This window comes from Phascolarctos cinereus, unplaced genomic scaffold (assembly GCF_003287225.1).
Source record: "Phascolarctos cinereus isolate Bilbo 61053 unplaced genomic scaffold, phaCin_HiC Scaffold_11;HRSCAF=466, whole genome shotgun sequence".
Classification (NCBI taxonomy): domain Eukaryota; kingdom Metazoa; phylum Chordata; class Mammalia; order Diprotodontia; family Phascolarctidae; genus Phascolarctos; species Phascolarctos cinereus.
The window spans coordinates 133,751-153,983 of record NW_027555378.1 but is presented as its reverse complement, the minus strand read 5'-3'; the positions used below and the strand labels follow the sequence as shown (position 1 = coordinate 153,983).

The following is a 20,233-nucleotide window of genomic DNA, read 5'->3' as shown; positions in this document are numbered from 1 at the left end:
TAACACATGAACCTTATTCTCATAAGAATTGGCCCAAAGAAGAAATAACATACACACTTACTGTGAATAGAAATCTATCTTACTCTTCAGGAAAGTAGGAGGGGAATGGGATAAGAGAAGGGAGAGGGCTGATAGAAGTGGGGATGGATTGGGAAGGCAATAATTAGAAGCAAAACATTTTAGAGGAAATAAAAAAATGTGAAACGTGTCACTGGAAAAACAACTGACCTTTGGATAGACCTAGGAGAGAAATTTAGAAATTATTGGACTATCTGAAAACATGATAAAAAAAGAGCCTAGACATCTTTTAAGAAATTATTATGGAAAACTGCTCTGATATTCTAGAACTAGAGGGTAAAATAGAAATTGAAAGAATCACCAATCATGTTGAAAGTGAGCCCCAAAGGAAAACTCCTGGGAATATTATAACCAAATTCCAGAGTTCCCAGGTCAAGGAGAAAAATATTGCAAACAGCCATTCAAATACTGTGGATTTAGCAGTCTCTACCTTAAAGCATCAGAGGGCTTGGAATGGGATATTCCTGAGGGCAAAAGGGTAGGATTACAACCAAGAATCACCTACCCAGCAAAACTGAGTATTCAAGGGGAAAATGGACATTCAATGAAACAAATAAGGGACTTTCAAGTACTCCTCATGAAAAGACCAGAGGTGAATAGAAAATTTGACTTTCAAATACAAGGCTCAAAAGAAGCACAAAAAGGTAAATAGGAAAGAGGAATCATAAGGGATTTAATAAGGTTAAATTGTTTACATTCCTACATGGGAAAAGGATAACTTGCAACTCCTAAAACTTTCTTACTAGGGCAGTTACAAGTAGTATATATGGACAGAGGGTGTGGGTGTGAGTTGAATATGATGAGATGATTATCAAAAAAATTAAGGAGTGAGAAAGAAAATTGCTCTGGGAGAAGGGGAAAGGGAGAGGGAGAATGGGGTAAACCATCTGACATAAAATAGAAGGAGATTTTGGAAAGAGATTTTGCAGTAGAGGGGAAAATGGGAGAAGGAAGCGTGTGAACCCTACCCTTACCAGAACTGGCTGAAAGAGAGAATAACATACACACTCAGTTGGATGTAGAAATCTGCTTTACCCTTCAGGATACTAGGAGGGAAAGGGGATGAAGGAGTGGTGGTGGGGTAGAGACTTATCGAAGGGAAGGTGAATAGGGGTGATGGGCTTGGGCGCTTGTCTTGGGAGCTTTGTGCACTTGGACACAATTTCTCCCTAGTCTCAGAAACACTGTCTCTGACAATCACTCCCAAGCCCAAGGACACTGTGTCTAGCAATTACTCATACGTGGGCCCCAGCAAGACCCTCATCTCTCTCCCTGGTGCAGCTACACAAAGCTGGGTGAGAGAGTGCTGCGCTGCTCAGGCCCCAGCCCTCAGATCATATCTCTGGAAGCCTCCCAATTCCTTAGTAAGTTCCTGTCTTGTGAGAAAGCTTTTCCTTGTTGCAAAGCATTCTCTCATCAAAACAGAGGGAGAAGGGTGCCTTGCTCAGCCCAAGGAGTTTTGTCCTTGGCCGGACCAAGGACTCTTCCTCCTGCCAGACTCCCGAGAGCCATGCTTCTGTCTTCTCCCTCCCTGACTGGTATACTCCTACACTTTCCCATCCATAACTCCCAAAGACACTTACACCTTTGGATTACCTCATCAGTGTCCCTGGCATTCCTTTCCCATGCCCTTTTCCATATAAACCCTTACTCCATGCTCAGTTTCTTGAAAGTTCCTTAAGAATCCTTGCCCACTGAAAAGCATAACAATAAATCTCTGCCACCTTGACTTGAAGAATGCTTGGGTCTGTGAATTCATTCCAGATGACCCCGTCCTGTACTCCAGTCTTTGAGGGGTCTCGACCTCTCAGACTGCAACATTTATGGCACCCAAAGTGGGGCTTGTCTGAAGTCTCAAGCCTTCTCCGAGTCCAGGTAAGCCTCCCCCTCCTCTCTCCCTGTAGTTGGGTCGCCCTTCAAGCACCTAGGAAGGCTTACTGGGGCTTTGGGTCGAGCTTGCGACAGGCTCTAGCAGATTTCCCTCTTGACAAGGGACGCCTTGTTTGGGAATTTCTGCAGATTTTTTCTCCTTCACCAGGACACTGATCGAGGCGAGGAGACTACAGGAGCCAGTCCCTTTTTTTTCCTTAAGGCTTATATGCAAAGAGGATGGGCCAATCTCCCTCCAAACCTCGAGATTTGCCCCTAGTTTATCTTTTACAGAACTGGAGAAAGCTCAGTCTCCCAGACCTTAACATAATTTTGACTGGTTTCCATACGATCTAGAGAATCATGAAAAAAATTGTCTGATTTGTGTAGGGGATTTCTGACAAGTCTCCCTGAGCTTTTAGATTCTCCCTGTCATTACCATGTATCTGCTCTGTGTTTGTGCCTGTGTGGTGTGAGTGAGTGTCCGTTTGCAGCCAGGTAGCAAGAGTAGCATCCCAAGGCTGCAGCTGGACTCTCGAATGCCACTTTCTTTCTCTCCCCCTCTCCCTTCCTGATTACAGCAGCCTCAGAGGAGCAGGTGGATGGGAGAGAGAAAGAGATAAAAATATTTTATTGTTTAGGTTATATGATTGGTGAAAGGCAAGTTGAGAAGGATCCTCAAAGTATCAGATCAAAATTAGAAAGAAATAAGATATGTGCAGTTATGAAGGGACTTCAATCAAAATGCATCACAGGGATAAGTAGGTAGAAGGAAAGACAAGAAATTTTAAGGACGTAGGAATGAGAGGAGTATGGGTAGAAAGAAAAGCATAATCTATTTGCATTAACAGAGTGAACAGAGAGTTTGAGAATAAAAAGTTTGGAAACTTTTGGAGAATTGTTGGGGGAAAAAATTCTCTCTCTTTCTCTCCATTCTAACTCTGGCCAAGTTTTGAATGTGGAGGGAAAGACAAGATAGAAAGGGGAACCTTTTCCCCTCAGATCAAAAACAGAGGTAGCACTTAATCTTTCCTGCCTCACATAAAAGAGAAAAGTTCTTGCGTGCTGGAACACAACCAAAAGGTAATGTAATTCATTCTGGTAATATTTTAAATGAAATGTGATGCTCTTAATTTAATATTTTAAGTCAGAATTTATTATACTGTTTGGCACCAAGGCAAATTGGGAAAATATATGGATCTGAAATTTGTTAACTGGGTGACATTAAGCAAGTTGACTCAGTTAATCTCACATGATTGGAAGGTGCCTAACACAATGCCTGGGCAGAGGGCAGACACTATAAATGTTAACTGTTACTATTAGTTCCTTAATCAGATGTGACCAGTATACAATGCCAATGGTGATGACATGCTGGATTTTCTATGTAAAGAAATTTGGAAATGCGTTCAACAGAGTTTGAGTCACCTGATTGGTAATGTGCTTCTTTCAAGTTTTAAACATCTAGTATTGTTTCAAGTTGGTAAACTTTTGTATCAGTTATGTGAAGCAGCTTTTCATGATTTGGATGTTATTAAAGTGTGATCTGAAAGAAACTAAAGGATGATAGAAAATTTGTGTAAAACCACTTATATAACTTTGTAAGCCTTGCTAATCTTGTCTTATAATGTTTGATAACTACCATTTTGAAAATCAGGTATTTCCACCTTTACCTGTAATTAAAGAAGGACTTATAGCTAAAACAATTTCACTATCACTTATGAAAGTTATTATCATTAACTAAGTTGTCTGAAGTTACTATTTTAATTTAAAATCTAGAATTGTTAATTGGTTAGTGTGTGAAAAGGAGGGGATTGGGTAAAAGCCTTATCCAGGTTGATTCTGCCCATTCCAAATAGTACTCCTTGGGATAAGGGGGTCGGCAGGAAGTGGCACCAGGATCAGCCCCTCCCTGGAGGAGATGGCAATTCCCCTTATTTTGTAAACTTCCCAGTGTCCCTGGAAACCATCTGTGTGGGCAAGATCATCTGCCCTGAGAAAAGAGCTTGTTAGGGTTTGGAGGTCCTAAACATTGAACTTGGCTGAGAAGTAGCAAGTTCATGTACAATAGAGAGAAATGATTTCTAATGACTGATTTTTACACCAGGACAAGTTTAAATTTGAGAAAGAAAGATGTAAAGTGGAATCTCTTATGTATGTGAGTCCTGGAAAATCTTTATTGCTTATTGCAACTCCATGAGAGTAAAATTAACTATATCTGGCTTTAGGCTGTAATTAGTGAAACTTGCTGTTTGAGGTAAAAGTCTCTTGGGACTATAATTAATTTTGTTTTGAGTTTAAGTTTGGGTATAGTTGTCTGCATTAAATCAGTATCTGAGAGAAATGCAACAATAACAGGTGGAGGTCTACTCAGAGGGAATGTGATTCATTTGGGAAAAAGCTGCGAGCACAATCTTAGCCTCAATGTAGGATAGGATCCTCCTGGCTCAGTTTCCCCATTGTGTTCCATTGAGAAGGAATGTTTCCCATCTGACTATTCCTGAGTCTGACTATGAGGAGAAACAGACACTGCGTGACTGGAGAACTGTGACTCTTATCTGAACTCAAAGAGAGATAAGGATGTTCTATCTTGTCATATTTGGCATGTCACATGTCCATGCCTTTTCCTTTTATACTAGATTTCTGTGATCAGAGCAAATTGTCAGTAGAAGACATGAGCACAATGTAAGTATGTGAGATCTTGCTGTTTTGATCTGAATTTGTAGTTATCCCATGGCCTAAGTAAGAGTAAAATCAGTTTTTGAATTTATCATATGTAAAATATTCAATTTCTGAAGTATAATTAGAGAAGGATAAACAAGCCTGTGGAACAAGATTGTGTATCTATTCAGTTGTTGTGAGGTTAAAGTTAGGAACCTCTTTTGTTTAAAGCAGTTTTTGTAAGAGCCCCCCTCCCTAATGTAACCACCTCAGAGGTCTTTGACCATCCCTTTTGTCCTGGCCACTCCTTTATGGGAAAATTTTTCTATCTTAACATCTTGTTTCTCAACAGGGAATTATTCCCTTGCTTGAGAGACAAGCTTTATGGCCACTGTACAGGTAAAGACCCCTGTCAGGGGAGGGACTGTAAATTTCTCTGCTGCTCTCTTGACTTGTACCACCTGTAAGGATGATGAGTGTCCCGAGAACTTTACCTCTCCCAGCTGTACCACCTATTCTGAGGGTAAACTCCCTACTTACACCTATGACCCAATTCCTCTTGCCACTCTCCTAGTAAGTATTCCCTATTTAACTTTCTCTTCTCAATTGACACACAATGCTACAGCCCCCTCTAACTATAACACTCTTGTTGAAATCTTTTGAAAGTTTCTCTTCCACCTGGAATATTGGCATGTAATCACACTGATTCTCAGTACCTTGTACAAACAGGTCCCATTTGTACTCCTAAGGGATACTCCTTCCTTTGTGAGTTGGGTGGGCGAGGTGGTCAGGAATCTGGGGAAAAAGTAAAGCAAAATGCCACTACTTGGCAGGACCCCAGGAATGTTGTTCTAGCCACCCAGTGTTTAACACCTGGTAAGGATTTTGGTGTGTGCTCCCTTGGATTTTTGGCACCACCTCTGACCATTTTCAATATTACTAAACCCAGCACCTCCACCCTAACAGGAGTAAAGCATAGGTTCTGGGGACAATGTTCTCTCTGGTACCTTAAAAAGGGAACAGAGCATCTCATGCCCTGGTATGGATATTTACAACATGAGTACATTCTTTCCTACTTGACAGGGACCATTCACCAATTGGCAAATGACACAGCTTATAGTATCTGGGACATTCAGCAACCTCTGGATTCCCTGGCAAATGTGGTCCTGGATAATCAGATAGCTTTGGATTATCTACTTGCTTAGTGGAGGTGTCTGTGCCCTGGCCAACACCTCCTCCTGTATGTATATTAACAACTCTCAATAGGTGGAGCTCAATAGGACTAAAGAAATTCATCTGGATGCAAGAAATCCATGAAAACCTTAGTACACCAAGGTCATCCTCTTCTTGGGGATTTTGGCTTCTCTCTATGTTAACTAGTATTCTTGTCCAACTCATATATATGTGTGTGTGTGTGTGTGTGTGTGTGTGTGTGTGTGTTATATATTATATAATATATATATATATATATATATATATATATATATATATATATATATATATATATATAGACACACACATATATATGGATTATAAAAGGATTATATTCCTTTTACTTCTTTTTGGCCCTTCCTTGTCTGCTTAATCTCCTTGTCAGATTTGTCTCCTCTAGGCTCAGTGCCCTCCACTCCCAGATGACCGCTCAAGCTGTATACCAGCCTCTGTCTGAGACCACAGACCCCCTGGATCTGGCATCAGCCAAGTTCCAGACACTGGCTAGAGAACCAACCCCTTGAACAGAGGGACCCCAGGAGGCAGGGACAGCTTTATGCCCAAGCCCAGCAGGAAACGGTTTCAGAAGTTGAGACCTTTGTCCCTCACCCAAAAAGATTTTGGGTCCCATCTGTTTAAGGGGGGGAATCATGGGGTGCTTGGGTGCTTGTGCTTCTACTTGGATCGAAATTTCTCCTTAGTCTGAGAAACACTGTCTCTGACAATCACTCCCCAGACCAAGGACACCGTGTCTAGCAGTTACTCATACGTGGGCCCCAGCATGACCCTCATCTCTCTCCCTGGTGCAGCTACACAAAGCTGGGTGAGAGAGTGCTGCGCTGCTCAGGCCCCAGCCCTCAGATCATATCTCTGGAAGCCTCCCAATTCCTTAGTAAGTTCCTGTCTTGTGAGAAAGCTTTTCCTTGTTGCAAAGCATTCTCTCATCAAAACAGAGGGAGAAGGGTGCCTTGCTCAGCCCAAGGAGTTTTGTCCTTGGCCGGACCAAGGACTCTTCCTCCTGCCAGACTCCCGAGAGCCATGCTTCTGTCTTCTCCCTCCCTGACTGGTATACTCCCTACATTTCCCATCCATAACTCCCAAAGACACTTACACCTTTGGATTACCTCATCAGTGTCCCTGGCATTCCTTTCCCATGCCCTTTTCCATATAAACCCTTACTCCATGCTCAGTTTCTTGAAAGTTCCTTAAGAATCCTTGCCCACTGAAAAGCATAACAATAAATCTCTGCCACCTTGACTTGAAGAATGCTTGGGTCTGTGAATTCATTCCAGATGACCCCGTCCTGTACTCCAGTCTTTGAGGGTCTCAACCTCTCAGACCGCAACAGTGGGAGGGGGTATTCAGAAGTAAAACACTTGAGAATGGACAAGGTGAAAGCAGAAAGAGAGTAAGAGGGGAATATACAATAATCCCAACTGAAAAAAAAATTACAGCAAGTTTCCCTGATAAAGATTTCATTTTTCAGATATAGAGAGAATAGGATGAAATTTACAAAAATAAGACCAGTTCCTCTTGACAACTGGTCAAAGGATATGAAAAAGCAGTTTTAGACAAAGTGATCAAAGCTATATATAGGCATATGAAGAAGTGCTCTAAATCACTTTTGATTAGAGAAATGCAAACTAAACCAACTCTGAGATACCACTCCACACCTATTAGATTGTTCAATATGACAGAAAAGGAAAATGACAAATGTTGCAGGGGATGTGGGAAATTTGAGACACTAATGCCCTGTTGGTGGAGTTGTGAACTTACTCAACCATGCTAGAGAGAAACTTTTTTTTCAGAAAGCATAGAGTTTTATTGTCAACAAAGACGTTTACATAGAGTATTGCATAAATTATAAACAGATCTACAAAATAATATTAACTATACAAGTTGTTACTAACACTTACATAAGTTTTTTAAAGTTTTGTGCGTGATGCGTGTCAGGTTCCTATGAACAGGATGCAAGTGAGCAGATATGAACATGATGATCACATTTAAAGGAACTGAAAACTACTTCTGACAGAGTTAACTTTCAAATGCAAAGCATTTCCACACAAAACAAAGTATCTAATATGTCAAAACCAACAGAATCGAGAGTTAGGATATAAAATGAACACTCTCAGAGAAAAGTGTGGATAAGGATATTTGTTTATGCTCACTTCAACAAAGGCTATTGCTTTAATATTTCAGCAATAGAAATTAGGAGTCAGAAAACACGAAATTTGAAACTTTAGAAAAGACAACCATATTTTACTGAAGGCAAGCACAATAGCTACAGTAGTTATACTAATTTTTTCAGAAGGATTTTGAGGTTGCTCCATTAACTCACCCTCCTTGACTTATGGAACTATAGTTGTACAGAAAACAGAGAATGCAATTAAAATAACTTTTTCTCCAAATTCTGTCCCTTAAAGAAAGTACAGTACTCCACTGAACTGCAGGACTAAGGAATTCCGCTTACATGCCAAGCTAGAAAAGTTAACTTTGTTCTTTTCAAGGTCAGCACTAATACAGCTCCTTCACTTCCTCTGCTGCCTAAGAGCATGACATAGGCAATCTGCATCACTTCTTTTTTTTTCGATTTAATTAATTTATTGATTTATCAACAATCACTTCCATATGCTTTTGAGTTGAAAAGTTTTCTCCCCCTTCCGCCCCCCCCACCCTCCCCAAGACAGCATACAATCTGATATAGGCTTTACATTTACATTCCTATTAAACATATTTTCATATTAATGAAGTTGTAAGTAAAAATTAAAACCAATAGGAGGAACCATCAGAAAGATGAAACAAAACTCAACAGACGGTAAAAATAAGTGATAGCGATTCGACTTCCATAGTTCTTTCTTTGGATGTGGACAGCATTTTCCATCCCGAGGCCTCTGGAGATGTCTTAGATCCTTGTAATGCTGAGAAGGGTTCAGTTTAACAATATTAGTCATCACATAACGTGGCTGTTATTGTGTACAAAGTCCTCTTGGTTCTGCTCACTTCACTCAGCATCAGACCATATAGGTCTTTCCAGGTTTTTCTGAAGTCAGCCTGTTCATCATTTCTTATAGCACAATAGTATTCCATTACATTCACATACCACAACTTGCTCAGCCATTCCCCAATGGATGGGCATCCTCTCAATTTCCAATTCTTTGCCACCACAAAAAGAGCTGCTATGAATATTTTTGTACATGTGGGTCCTTTTCCCATTTGTTTGATCTCTTTGGGATATAGCCCTAGAAGTGCTATTGCTGGATCAAAGGGTATGCACATTTTTGTAGCCCTTTGGGCATAGTTCCAAATTGTTCTCCAAAATGGTTGGATCATTTCACAACTCCACCAACAATGTATTAGTGTTCCAATTTTCCCACATCTTCTCCAACATTTATCATTTTCCTGTTTTGTCATGTTGGCCAATCTGATAGGTGTGATGTGGTACCTCAGAGTTGTTTTGATTTGCATTTCTCTAATCAATAACGATTTAGAGCATTTTTTCATATGACTATAGATGGCTTTAATTTCTTCATCTGAGAACTGTCTGTTCATATCCTTTGACCATTTATCAATTGGGGAATGGCTTGTGTTCTTATAAATTTGTCTTAATTCTCTATATATTTTAGAAATGAGGCCTTTATCAGAGAGACTGGTTGTAAAAATTCTTTCCCAATTTTCTACCTTCCTTCTAATCTTAGTTGCATTGGCTTTGTTTGTGCAAAAACTTTTCAATTTAATGTAATCAAAATTATCCATTTTGCTTTTCATAATGTTCTCTATCTCCTGTTTGGTCATGAATTCTTCTGTTCTCCATAGATCTGATAGGTAAACTATTCCTTGTTCTCCCAGTTTACTTATGGTATCAGCCTTTATATCTAAGTCATGAACCCATTTTGACTTTATTTTGGTATATGGTGTGAGATTTGGGTCTATGCCTAGTTTCTGCCATACTCTTTTCCAGTTTTCCCAGCAGTTTTTTTCAAAGAGTGGGTTCTTATCCCAGAAGCTGGGGTCTTTGGGTTTATCAAATAATAGATTACTATAGTCATTGACTACTGTGTCTTGCATATTTAACCTATTCCACTGATCCACCTCCCTATTTCTTAGCCAGTACCAAGCAGTTTTGATGATTGCTCTTTTATAATACAATTTAAGATCTCGAATTGCTAGGCCACCTTCCCCTGCATTTCTTTTCAATAGTTCCTTTGATATTCTGGACCTTTTGTTCTTCCAAATGAATGTTGTTATTTTTTCTAACTCTATAAAATAATTTTTGGTAGTTTGATTGGTATGGCACTGAATAAGTAAATTAGCTTAGGTAGGATTGTCATTTTTATTATATTAGCTGGCCTACCCATGAGCAACTGATGTTTTTCCAATTATTTAGATCTGATTTTATTTGTGTGAAAAGTGTTTTGTAATTGTGTTCATAGAGTTCCTGGGTTTGTTTCGAGGTAGACTCCTAAATATTTTATAATGTCTACAGTAAGTTTAAATGGGATTTCTCTTGCTGTTGGGCTTTGTTGGTAATATATAGAAATGCTGATGATTTATGTGGGTTTATTTTATAGCCTGCAACTTTGCTAAAGTTGTTTATTATTTCGAGTAGTTTTTTACTTGATTCTCTAGGATTCTCTAAGTATATCATCATGTCATCTGCAAAGAGTGATAGCTTTGTTTCTTCTTTGCCTATTCTAATGCCTTCAATTTCTTTTTCTTCTCTTATTGCTAAAGCTAAGGTTTCCAGTACAATATTGAATAACAGTGGTGATAATGGACATCCTTGTTTCACCCCGATCTTATTGGAAATGCTTCTAGCCTGTCCCCATTACATATAATGCTTGCTGAAGGTTTTAGATATATGCTATTTATTATTTTAAGGAAGACTCCATTTATACCTATGCTTTCTAGTGTTTTTAATAGGAATGGGTGTTGTATTTTATCAAAAGCTTTTTCTGCATCTATTGAGATGATCATGTGGTTTCTGTTGGTTTTGGTGTTGATATGCTCAATGATGCTGATAGTTTTCCTAATATTGAACCAACCCTGCATTCCTGGTATAAATCCTACCTGGTCATAGTGTATTATTCTTGTGATAAGTTGCTGCAGTCTATTTGCTAGTATTTTGTTTAAAATTTTTGCATCTATATTCATTAGAGAAATTGGTCTAAATTTTCTTTCTCTATTTTGACTCTTCCTGGTTTAGGTATGACACCATATTTGCATCATAAAAAGAATTTGTAAGACTCCTTCTTCACCTATTTTCCCAAATAGTCTATAGTATGGAATTAATTGTTCTTTAAATGTTTGATAGAATTCACATGTAAATCCATCTGGCCCTGGAGATTTTTTCCTAGGGAGTTCATCAATGGCTTGTTCAATTTCTTTTTCTGAGATGGGGTTATTTAAGTATTTTACTTCCTCTTTGTTAATCTGGGCAATTTATATTTTTGTAAATATGTATCCATTTCACTAAGATTGTCAAATTTGTTGGCATATAGTTGGGCAAAATAATTCCTAATTATTGTTTTAATTTCCTCTTCCTTGGTGGTAGCTTCCCTTTTCATTCTTGATACTAGTAATTTGGTTTTCTTCTTTCTTTTTTTTAATTAAATTAACGAAAGATTTATCTATTTTACTGCTTTTTTTTCATAAAACCAGCTCTTAGTTTTATTTATTAGTTCAATAGTTTTCTTAATTTCAATTTTATTAATTTTTCCTTTTTTTCAATATTTCTAATTTGGTGTTTAGTTGAGGATTTTTAATTTGTTCTTTTTCCAGTTTTTTTAGTTGTATGCCAAATTCATTGATCTCCTCTTTTTCTATTTTATTTATGTAAGCATTTAGAGATATAAAACTTCCCCTAAGAACTGCTTTTGCTGCATCCCATAAGTTTTGGTATGTTGTCTCCTTATTGTCATTCTCTTGAATGAAATTATTGATTGTTTCTATGATTTGTTGTTTGACCCAATCATTTTTTAGGATTAGATTATTTAGTTTCCAATTTTTTTAGTCTATCTTTCCATGGCCCTTTATTACATATAATTTTTATTGCATCATGATCTGAAAAGGATGCATTTAATATTTCTGCATTGGATTGTGAGGTTTTTATGCCCTAGTACATGGTCAATTTTTGTGTATGTGCCATGTACTGCGAGAAAAAAGTATATTCCTTTCTATCCCCATTCAGTTTTCTCCAGAGGTCTATCATACCTAACTTTTCTAATGTTCTATTCACCTCCTTAACTTCTTTCTTGTTTATTTTGTGGTTAGATTTATCTAGTGCAGAGAGAGGGAGATTGAGGTCCCCACTAGTATAGTTTTGCTGTCTATTTCTTCCTGTAACTCCCTGAACTTCTCCTCTAAGAATTTGGATGCTATACCATTTGGTGCATATATGTTTAGTAATGATATTACTTCATTGTCTATGGTGCCTTTTAGCAGGATGTAGTTTCCTTCCTTATCTCTTTTGATTGGATCTATTTTTGCTTTTGCTTTGTCTGAGATCAGGATTGCTACCCCTGCTTTTTTACTTCAGCTGAAGCATAATATGTTCTGCTCCAGCCTTTTACCTTTACCCTGTATGTGTCACTCTTTTTCAAATGTGTTTCCTGTAAACAACATATTGTAGGATTATGGTTTTTAATCCATTCTGCAATCCTTTTCCTTTATGGGAGAGTTCATCCCATTCACATTCACAGTTATGATTACTATCTGTGTCTTTTTCTCCATCCTTTCCCCCCATTTATGCTTTTCTTTCTCCTTTTTCCTTTCCCGCCTTCACTAGTGTTTTGCTTTTGACCACCACCTCCTTCAGTCCCACCTCCTTCAGTCCCTCCTCCCTTCTATTATCCCTTTCCCTTTTCTTCCCCTTTACTCTTCCTGCTGCTTCCCTTCCCTCTTCCTTCCCCTCCCTTTTCTTTCCCCTTTTCCCTCCTACTGCCTATAGGGCAAGTTAGATTTCTATACCTAACTGATTATGTATGCCCTTCTTGAGCCAAATCTGATGAGAGTAAGGTTCAAACAATGCTCACCCCCCCCCTTTCCCTCTGCTGTAATAGGATTTTGTGTCTTTTCCTGTAATGTAATTTACCCTTGTCTGCCTCCTCCTTTCTCAGTACATTTTCTAAGATCAGATTGATCCACTTATTTGGATCCATTTCCACTTGATTAGATTTTTTTTTATCATTACATCAAAGTCAACTAATATCCCCTCTTTATGTATACTCCTTTAACATGTAATAACAATACAGTTCTCAAGGGTTGCAAGTGTCATATTCCCTTGTAGGGGTTTAAACAGCCCCCCTTATTAACAACATATTGTATCTTTCTGTCCCATTTACCTTTTTAGTCCTTCTTGAGTCCTGTACTTGAAGATCAAATTTTTTGTTGAGCTCTGGTCTTTTTATCAGGAAAGTTTGGAAGTCTCCTATTTCGTTGAATATCCATCTCCTCCCTTGAAAAATGATGCTCATTTTTGCTGGGTAATTGATCCTTGGCTGCATTCCAAGCTCCTTTGCCTTAGAGAATATCATGTTCCACCCTGCTGTCTTTTAATGTAGAAGCTGCAAGGTCCTGTGTAATCCTGACTGTGGTTCCATGATATTTAAATTGTTTCTTTCTGGCTGCTTGCAGCACCTTCTCTTTCATCTGGTAATTTTGGAATTTTGCTATTATATTCCTTGGCGTTGTCAATTTGGGATCTCTTTCAGGTGGTGATGGTGATTCTTTCTATGGTTATTTTCCCTTCTGGTTCTAGGACTTCTGGGCAGTTTTCCTTTATGATTTCCTGAAAGATACTGTCCAGGCTCTTTTTTTCATCATGATTTTCAGGTAGTCCAATAATTTTTAAATTGTCTCTCCTGAATCGATTTTCCAGGTGTTGTTTTACTGATGAGGTATTTTACGTTTTCATCTATTTTTTTCATTTTTTTGTTTCTGTTTGACTGATTCTTGCTCTCTCATAGAGACATTAGTTTCCATTTGTCCAATTCTAGTTTTTAACAGATTGTTTTCTTCTGTTAGTTTTTGTACTTCCTTCTTCAATTGGCCAATTGTGTTTTTAGGGACTTGTTTTCTTCAGTGTATTTTTTTCCAATTGGCCAATTGTATTTTTGAAGGACTCTTCTACCTCTCTCATTTGACTATTAAAATCCTTCTTGAGCTCTTCTAAGAAGGCTTTTTGGGCTTCAGACCAGTTCATATTCCCTTTTGTTGTTGCAGATGTGGGTTTGTTGACAATGTTGTCCTCTTCAGAATTTCTGTCTTGATCTTCACTCTTCTCATAATATGAATCTATGGTACATTTCTTTTTACTCATGGTGTTTCTTTATTCCCTGGCCTTTAAAGAGATTGAGCTCTCCTGCTGGGGAACAGAGGGCACTGACCCAAGCTTCTTGTGTTGGGAGCCTAGGTCTTGGTCACTGGCTTTGTGGCTGGGGCCTCTTATGTTGGCAATTGGAGGCTGTAGGTTTCTGGCAGCTTACCTTGTGCTGGGCTGGAATCAGCAAGGCTGGAACTTTCAGGCAATTCTAGGTTGCCTGCTTTTCCTTTCCTTTAGCTTTATTCAACTCCTTTCAGATGGGTGCTGCAGGGTATTTATCTGCAGTGTTGTCTCCCTCGTTTCTGCTAATGCACTAGGAGATTCCTTTGAGGTAGAGTGCTGAGGCACCTGGTGGTTTTCTGAGCTGGTTTCCACCGGTTCCCCCCCCTCACTGAGGCACTCGGAGGTCCAGGTGTTGGTGTTTGCCTGTTCTACCACCTGTGCTTCAGGATTTCTTCACAATTGGAGGCTGCAGGGCTCTGACAGCTCACCTGGTGTTGGGCTGGAACCAGCAAGGCCGAGGCTTTAGGAAGCCTCTGGGTTGTTTTCTTCACCTCCTTTCAGAAAGCTGCAGGATACTTATCCACCTGGGGTCCCTTTTAGTTCTGCTTCCCTTATTTTTGCTGAGGCCCTGGGAGACCCGTTTGCTGGGTTGCTGCACTGCTGCTCCCCGGCTTTCTTCTAGTTCAGCTGTTCCAGGGATTTTTTCTGGGGCGATATTTTCTGGGTTTTCAGAAATTGATAGGGGAGAGTGAGAGTGGCTAGCTTTTCACTCTGCCATCTTGGCTGCCAGAAGTGGAAGTCCGAATCTGCATCACTTCTAAGGAAATATGAAATGTGAACCTTCAAAGAGGCCCAGTGGAAAGCCTGCCTGTGAGTAAAGAAACTTCAGTCTGGTCCTGGCTTTGCCATTGGCTACTTCCATGATCTCATGTGCCTCGAGGGCACAGGTTCCCCATGAGTGGCATAGAGACCACTTATCCAATTAAAAACTCAGAGGTTTCTCCAGGTAGAAAATAGAAGTTTTATTCTAGCAAGTCTCGTGAGAGAGTTGGGCATCACCTACCCAGGGTAGACTGGAGTAGGGAGGCAAGATACGAGCAGCAAATAAGCAGTTATATACCCTCAGACAAACAACTCTGGGAAAACCCCCTCCCCAGTTGTTTACCTGAATCTCTTTATCCCCATTGGCTGAGGTAAGAGACAAACAACTTTATCCAGGAACTAAGAGATACATTTTACTAGAAACAAGCTTGGATTGCCTTATTTGGCAAAGATAAGGTACAAAACAAAGGAGGGGATGGGCAGCTGGTGCAGGACCTTATTCTTCGCAAAACATAAGTTTTACAGGCAAATGAAACTTAGGCCCAGCTTGTGCTAAAGCCTTACTACATTTTTGGAGCATAGTTTCCATTTTATATGAGAAACTTTCTGTTGTCCCACACAGTTCCCCCCTCTCATTTCATAGTTGAAAGTTTCTCACACCAAAACTGGTAGATTTCTTCAGCTTTCCTATTTGCTATGTCATCAAGATTGGGCCCTCCTTCCTCGTGATCGACTGTCATCCACTCTTGATTCCTTGATATCATTAGTCTTCTAGACTCACTGACAGGCTCTTTTAATGTGATCATTCTAGAGAGGGTCTTTTGGATAGTAGTAGTAATTAAATGCAACATGCAAGGGACACACACTGGGAGTAGTATGACTCCACTTACTGCTATTAACAAAAACCATAATACCTGCTTCCACCAAGAACCCTCAAACAAGGGCCACCAGGGAGTATTAAATGAAGAGAACCAGGTCTGCACTGGAACATGGGCAATTTTTCTGATTTTCTTGTCAGTATCTCTAATGGTTTGTCCCACATCATCTATTTTCATACAACAAGTGGACTGGTTTAGCTTTCTGGAGACACCTCCCTCCTCAGCTAAGAGATAATCCAAGACTAGCCTGTATTGTAAGATAGCCTCCCGACTTTGTTCTACAAAAACAGATAGAAGGTCAGTAGTTATAGCAGTTTGGTTAGTAATGATTTCTGCTACTGCTTGAGGTCTAATCATCCTGTTAAGCATACATATTGGGGTCCAATATCCCCAGCTCCCATCCTGCGCCCAAGTAGCAGGTCCATATTCCTTTATAATCCTTTCAGGGGGCTAAGTATCTCCCCACCCATTTTCATTTCCCATGCTGGCAATGGAGGTATCAATGGCTTTCTTGTTCCATTCTAAATCAGCGTAAACTGGTACACCCAAATGTTTGCCTCCTTGTCCTGAGAGGAAAAAGAATTTGGGACAGGCTAATCCGATATAGCATATCCCAGTCCAATCAACAGGAAGGTGGGTGTAAGCAGCGAGGCCACAGATCCAATAATGCCACCTCAAAGCTGGATGTTGGTGATGGAACATAGCAAAATAATTCCCCACTTTTGGGTAATATTCAACGTCTCTGGGTCCTAGTGGCCCGCCCTCACTCCCATTCCCATACTAACATTTCCACAGTGTCACACTCTCTTCCCACTTGCAGCTAGTCGTGAGGGGATCTCCGGTTCTGTTCATCTTACTCCAGTATTCTGGGAAATGGCCCCTCTCTCCACCAGTTTCATTGACCTGCCCCCATTCCGTATAGGGGACTTTGATGGTTCCCTTCGCTCCCGTACATTGGGTTATTTCTTCCCTTAATTTGATCAGTGCGGGGTTCCCCAAAACTGTAATTAAGTCCAGGGTATCTGTTTTGTTCCACTGCTGTTGAATCCCAGTGCAGTTACATGATCTGATTCTTGAGAGCCGTGTGAAGGTCCATTCACAGCTACTCTCTCCTAACGGGGTCTTTCCCTCCATTTGATTCAGACAGTATAACCCCTTCTTTTTCTCAGCAAGGGGCCATGAATGTTCTTCCCATTCCTCCCAGGATCCTGTCCCATTATTAACTACTGACTTGTTGCTAAGGAGCCATTCTGGCTTCAGGGGAACAGGGACCCAAGGCCAATATTCTAACTGCTGTGGCCCTCCACATATCCAACAATTAGTGAGGTTAAAGGTATTGGCTATAATCTGAACAAGGCTTTGGAAGCTATTGTCCCTGGGGAGCCAGGGGATTGGGGCTGGAAAGGAAAAGGAGGACAAACTCAATAAGAAAATAATCAAGGGAACCCCCATGGCATCACACTTTGATTACACCACTGGAAGGGAGGAGGGGAAATATTCTTTGGCGAAAAAATGTGGTCCCCAAACAGATAAAAATGCCTAATACAAAAAGGAGCAACAGAACAAAGGCTATGATGATCACACCATCCAGCATTTCCAGCCCTTATTGTTCATGTGTTCAGCCCTCTAGGAGGCCTCTGCCCGGAGATGCAGTCTCAGCTCCTCAGGGTGTCTGGATTCAACAGTCCACACCAAAGGGGGATCCACCGGTCCTTTTGCCCTCGTGTAATGAGTCCAACCTTATTTCTTAGTCCAAATGGCAGTATCTGAGGTCAGCAAAATTTCAAAGGGACCTTCTGAGCTGGAAGAAATCTTCTCCTCCTTCCAAACTCTGATCAGGACCCAATCTCCGGGCTGGTACCTGTGGACTGTGAATCCCACTGGTGGGGTTTGAGCGATTAGTCCCTTTACCTGAAGAGTATTCAAATGTTTTGCCAGGGAAGATACATATTCTCTTAAGAATTTATCATTTTGTTCAAACAGAGGTTCCCAATTCCCTTCCTTTCCCCCAGGGTAAGGGTGTCCATACAAAAGTTCATAAGGAGAGAGCCCTATGTCCCTGCGGGGTTTGGTTCAGATTCTGAGAAGGGCCAGAGGCAGGCATTTCGTCCAGGGCAATTGGGTTTCTAAGGCTAGCCTAGTAAGTTGTTTCTTAATCTCTTGATTCATCCTTTCAACCTTACCAGATGAAGGAGGATGCCAGGGGGTGTGAAACTCCCAGGTAATGTCCAAGGCTTGGACTAGAGCCTGCAGAACCTTGGCTGTGAAATGGGTCCCCTGGTCCGAATCAATCCATTCTACCACTCCATACCTTGGAAGTATTTGCTCTAGTAAAATTTTTTCCCACCGCAGGAGCAGTGGCACATGGCAAAGGAAAGGCTTCGACCCGAGAGGTTAAGTGGTCCACTATGACCAGTAGGTATCTGAGGCATCCTACAGGGGGTAGCTAGGTGAAATCCCCCTGCATGCTCTGAAAAGGTCAAAGACCTGGGGGCCTTCCCCCTACCAGAGTCTGGCACAATGCAGACTTGTTTGTCCTTCGACATACAAAGCACCCGTTTGCCAACTACCGAACCAAGGTATAAAGACCACGAGACATGTACCGAGTCACGATGGCATCACACAGGTTCTTGACATCCCAATGACTACCCTGATGTAAATGTTGAAGGACCCGCCTCATACCTGCTCTGGTCGGTACCTCTCTTCCATCTGTGAGGAGCCATCGCCCATCTTTTTCCTGTGCCCCCAATGCCAACACCTTCTGTTTTTCTTCCTCGGGAAAGGAGGGAGAAGGGAGACTGGAGGAAAAGAGGGGATAAGAAATAATATGTGACTAAGCAGCTCAGGTTCTGTCATCCCTGCCCTTCTTTGCTTCCTAATCTGCAAGGCGATTGCCCCTGGCCTCAAAGGGCTGTCCAGATTGATGACCATCCACATGTAGTACTGCTATGGCCTCAGGTAACATTAGATTCTCTAAGATCTGACTAATTAAAGTAGTATATGCTAATTCCTTCCCTTTACTGTTAACCATTCCCCTTTCTTCCCAGATTTTCCCCCAAAATATGTACCACTCCCCAGGCATACTTTGAATCAATGTAAACATTGCCCTCCTTTCCTTTTAATAATTTTAATGCCTGATTTAAGGCATATAGCTCACATATTTGGGCAGACCAACTTTTCAGTAAACCTCCTGTCTGAACTAAGGATTCTTGATCCCCATCAATGATAGCATATCCATTTCTTCTTTTCCCTTTCACCACCCTAGAGGAACCATCAATGAACAAATTGATTCCTCTGGGAATCGGGGATTCTTGTACATCCTCCCGGACCCGGGTTTGAAGATCAATAAACTCAATACAATAATGCCCTAACTCAGATGCATCTCCGCCCCCCGAAAAAGGGACAGGACTTAAGTTATTGTCTTGTGATAGTATTAAATCACCTTTCTCCAGTAATATGGCTTCATATTTGAGAATTCTGGAATCTGATGCCACCTCCCTGCCCTTTGATTCAGGATGGCTCGCACCTGAAGGTGAGCACTCACTATCAGGCTTCCCCCAAAGGTCTGCTTCCTACTCTCCTCCACCAGTATAGCAGTAGCCGCTACTGCTTGAATACAGGTAGGCCACCCTCTAGCCACAGAATCCAAGATTTTTGATAAGAAAGCCTCAGGTCTCTTCTGGCCTCCCCTTATTTGGGCCAAGACCCCCAGTGCTACTCCTTTGTCTACATTTACAAATAAATAGAAGGGTTTCTCCAAGGAGGGGAGCGTCAAAACGGGAGGGGAGGTGAGGACTTCCTTCAGTTTCTTAAATACCCCCTCCCCTTCAGGGCCCCATCTACTTTGCTCTGGTTCTTCCTCTAATAAGTATTGGTACATAGGTTTTGTGAGGGACGCATATGAGCCAGTCCAATTTCTGCAGTACCCTACTAACCCCAGAAACTTTCTGAGTTCCCTCTTTGTTTTCGGGAGGGGAGTTTGAAGGATTCCTGCCACCCTCTCTGGGTCCAGCCTCTTCTGCCCCTCACTGATTAGATGTCCCAGATATTTCACCTCTTGTTCCACAAATTGTGATTGATGCTTGGAAATCCTCAAACCCTCTGATTCCAAGTAGTTTATCAATTGGATTGGGACCTCACTAGTTTCTATTCTCGTGTTACCCATCACCAGCAAATCATCTATGTATTGTAATACTTGTGTCCCAAGGGGAGCTCTAAACCCTTCCAGGATTTTTTCAAGAAGTTGTCCAAGTAAATTTGGTGATTCTGTATACCCCTGGGGCAGGACGCACCACCTATACTGCTGCTTCCTCACAATCTCAGGATCCTCCCATTCGAAAGCTAAGATGTCCTACTACTACAGGCCCAGAATTCATCTTTTAAATCAATTACA

At 40.8% G+C, this 20,233-nt stretch overlaps 1 pseudogene; it reads left to right on the top strand.

The window, feature by feature from the left end:
- Nucleotides 1-20,233, top strand: part of LOC110203829 (transcriptional regulator ATRX-like) — a 236,255-nt pseudogene that overhangs the window by 180,330 nt on the left and 35,692 nt on the right.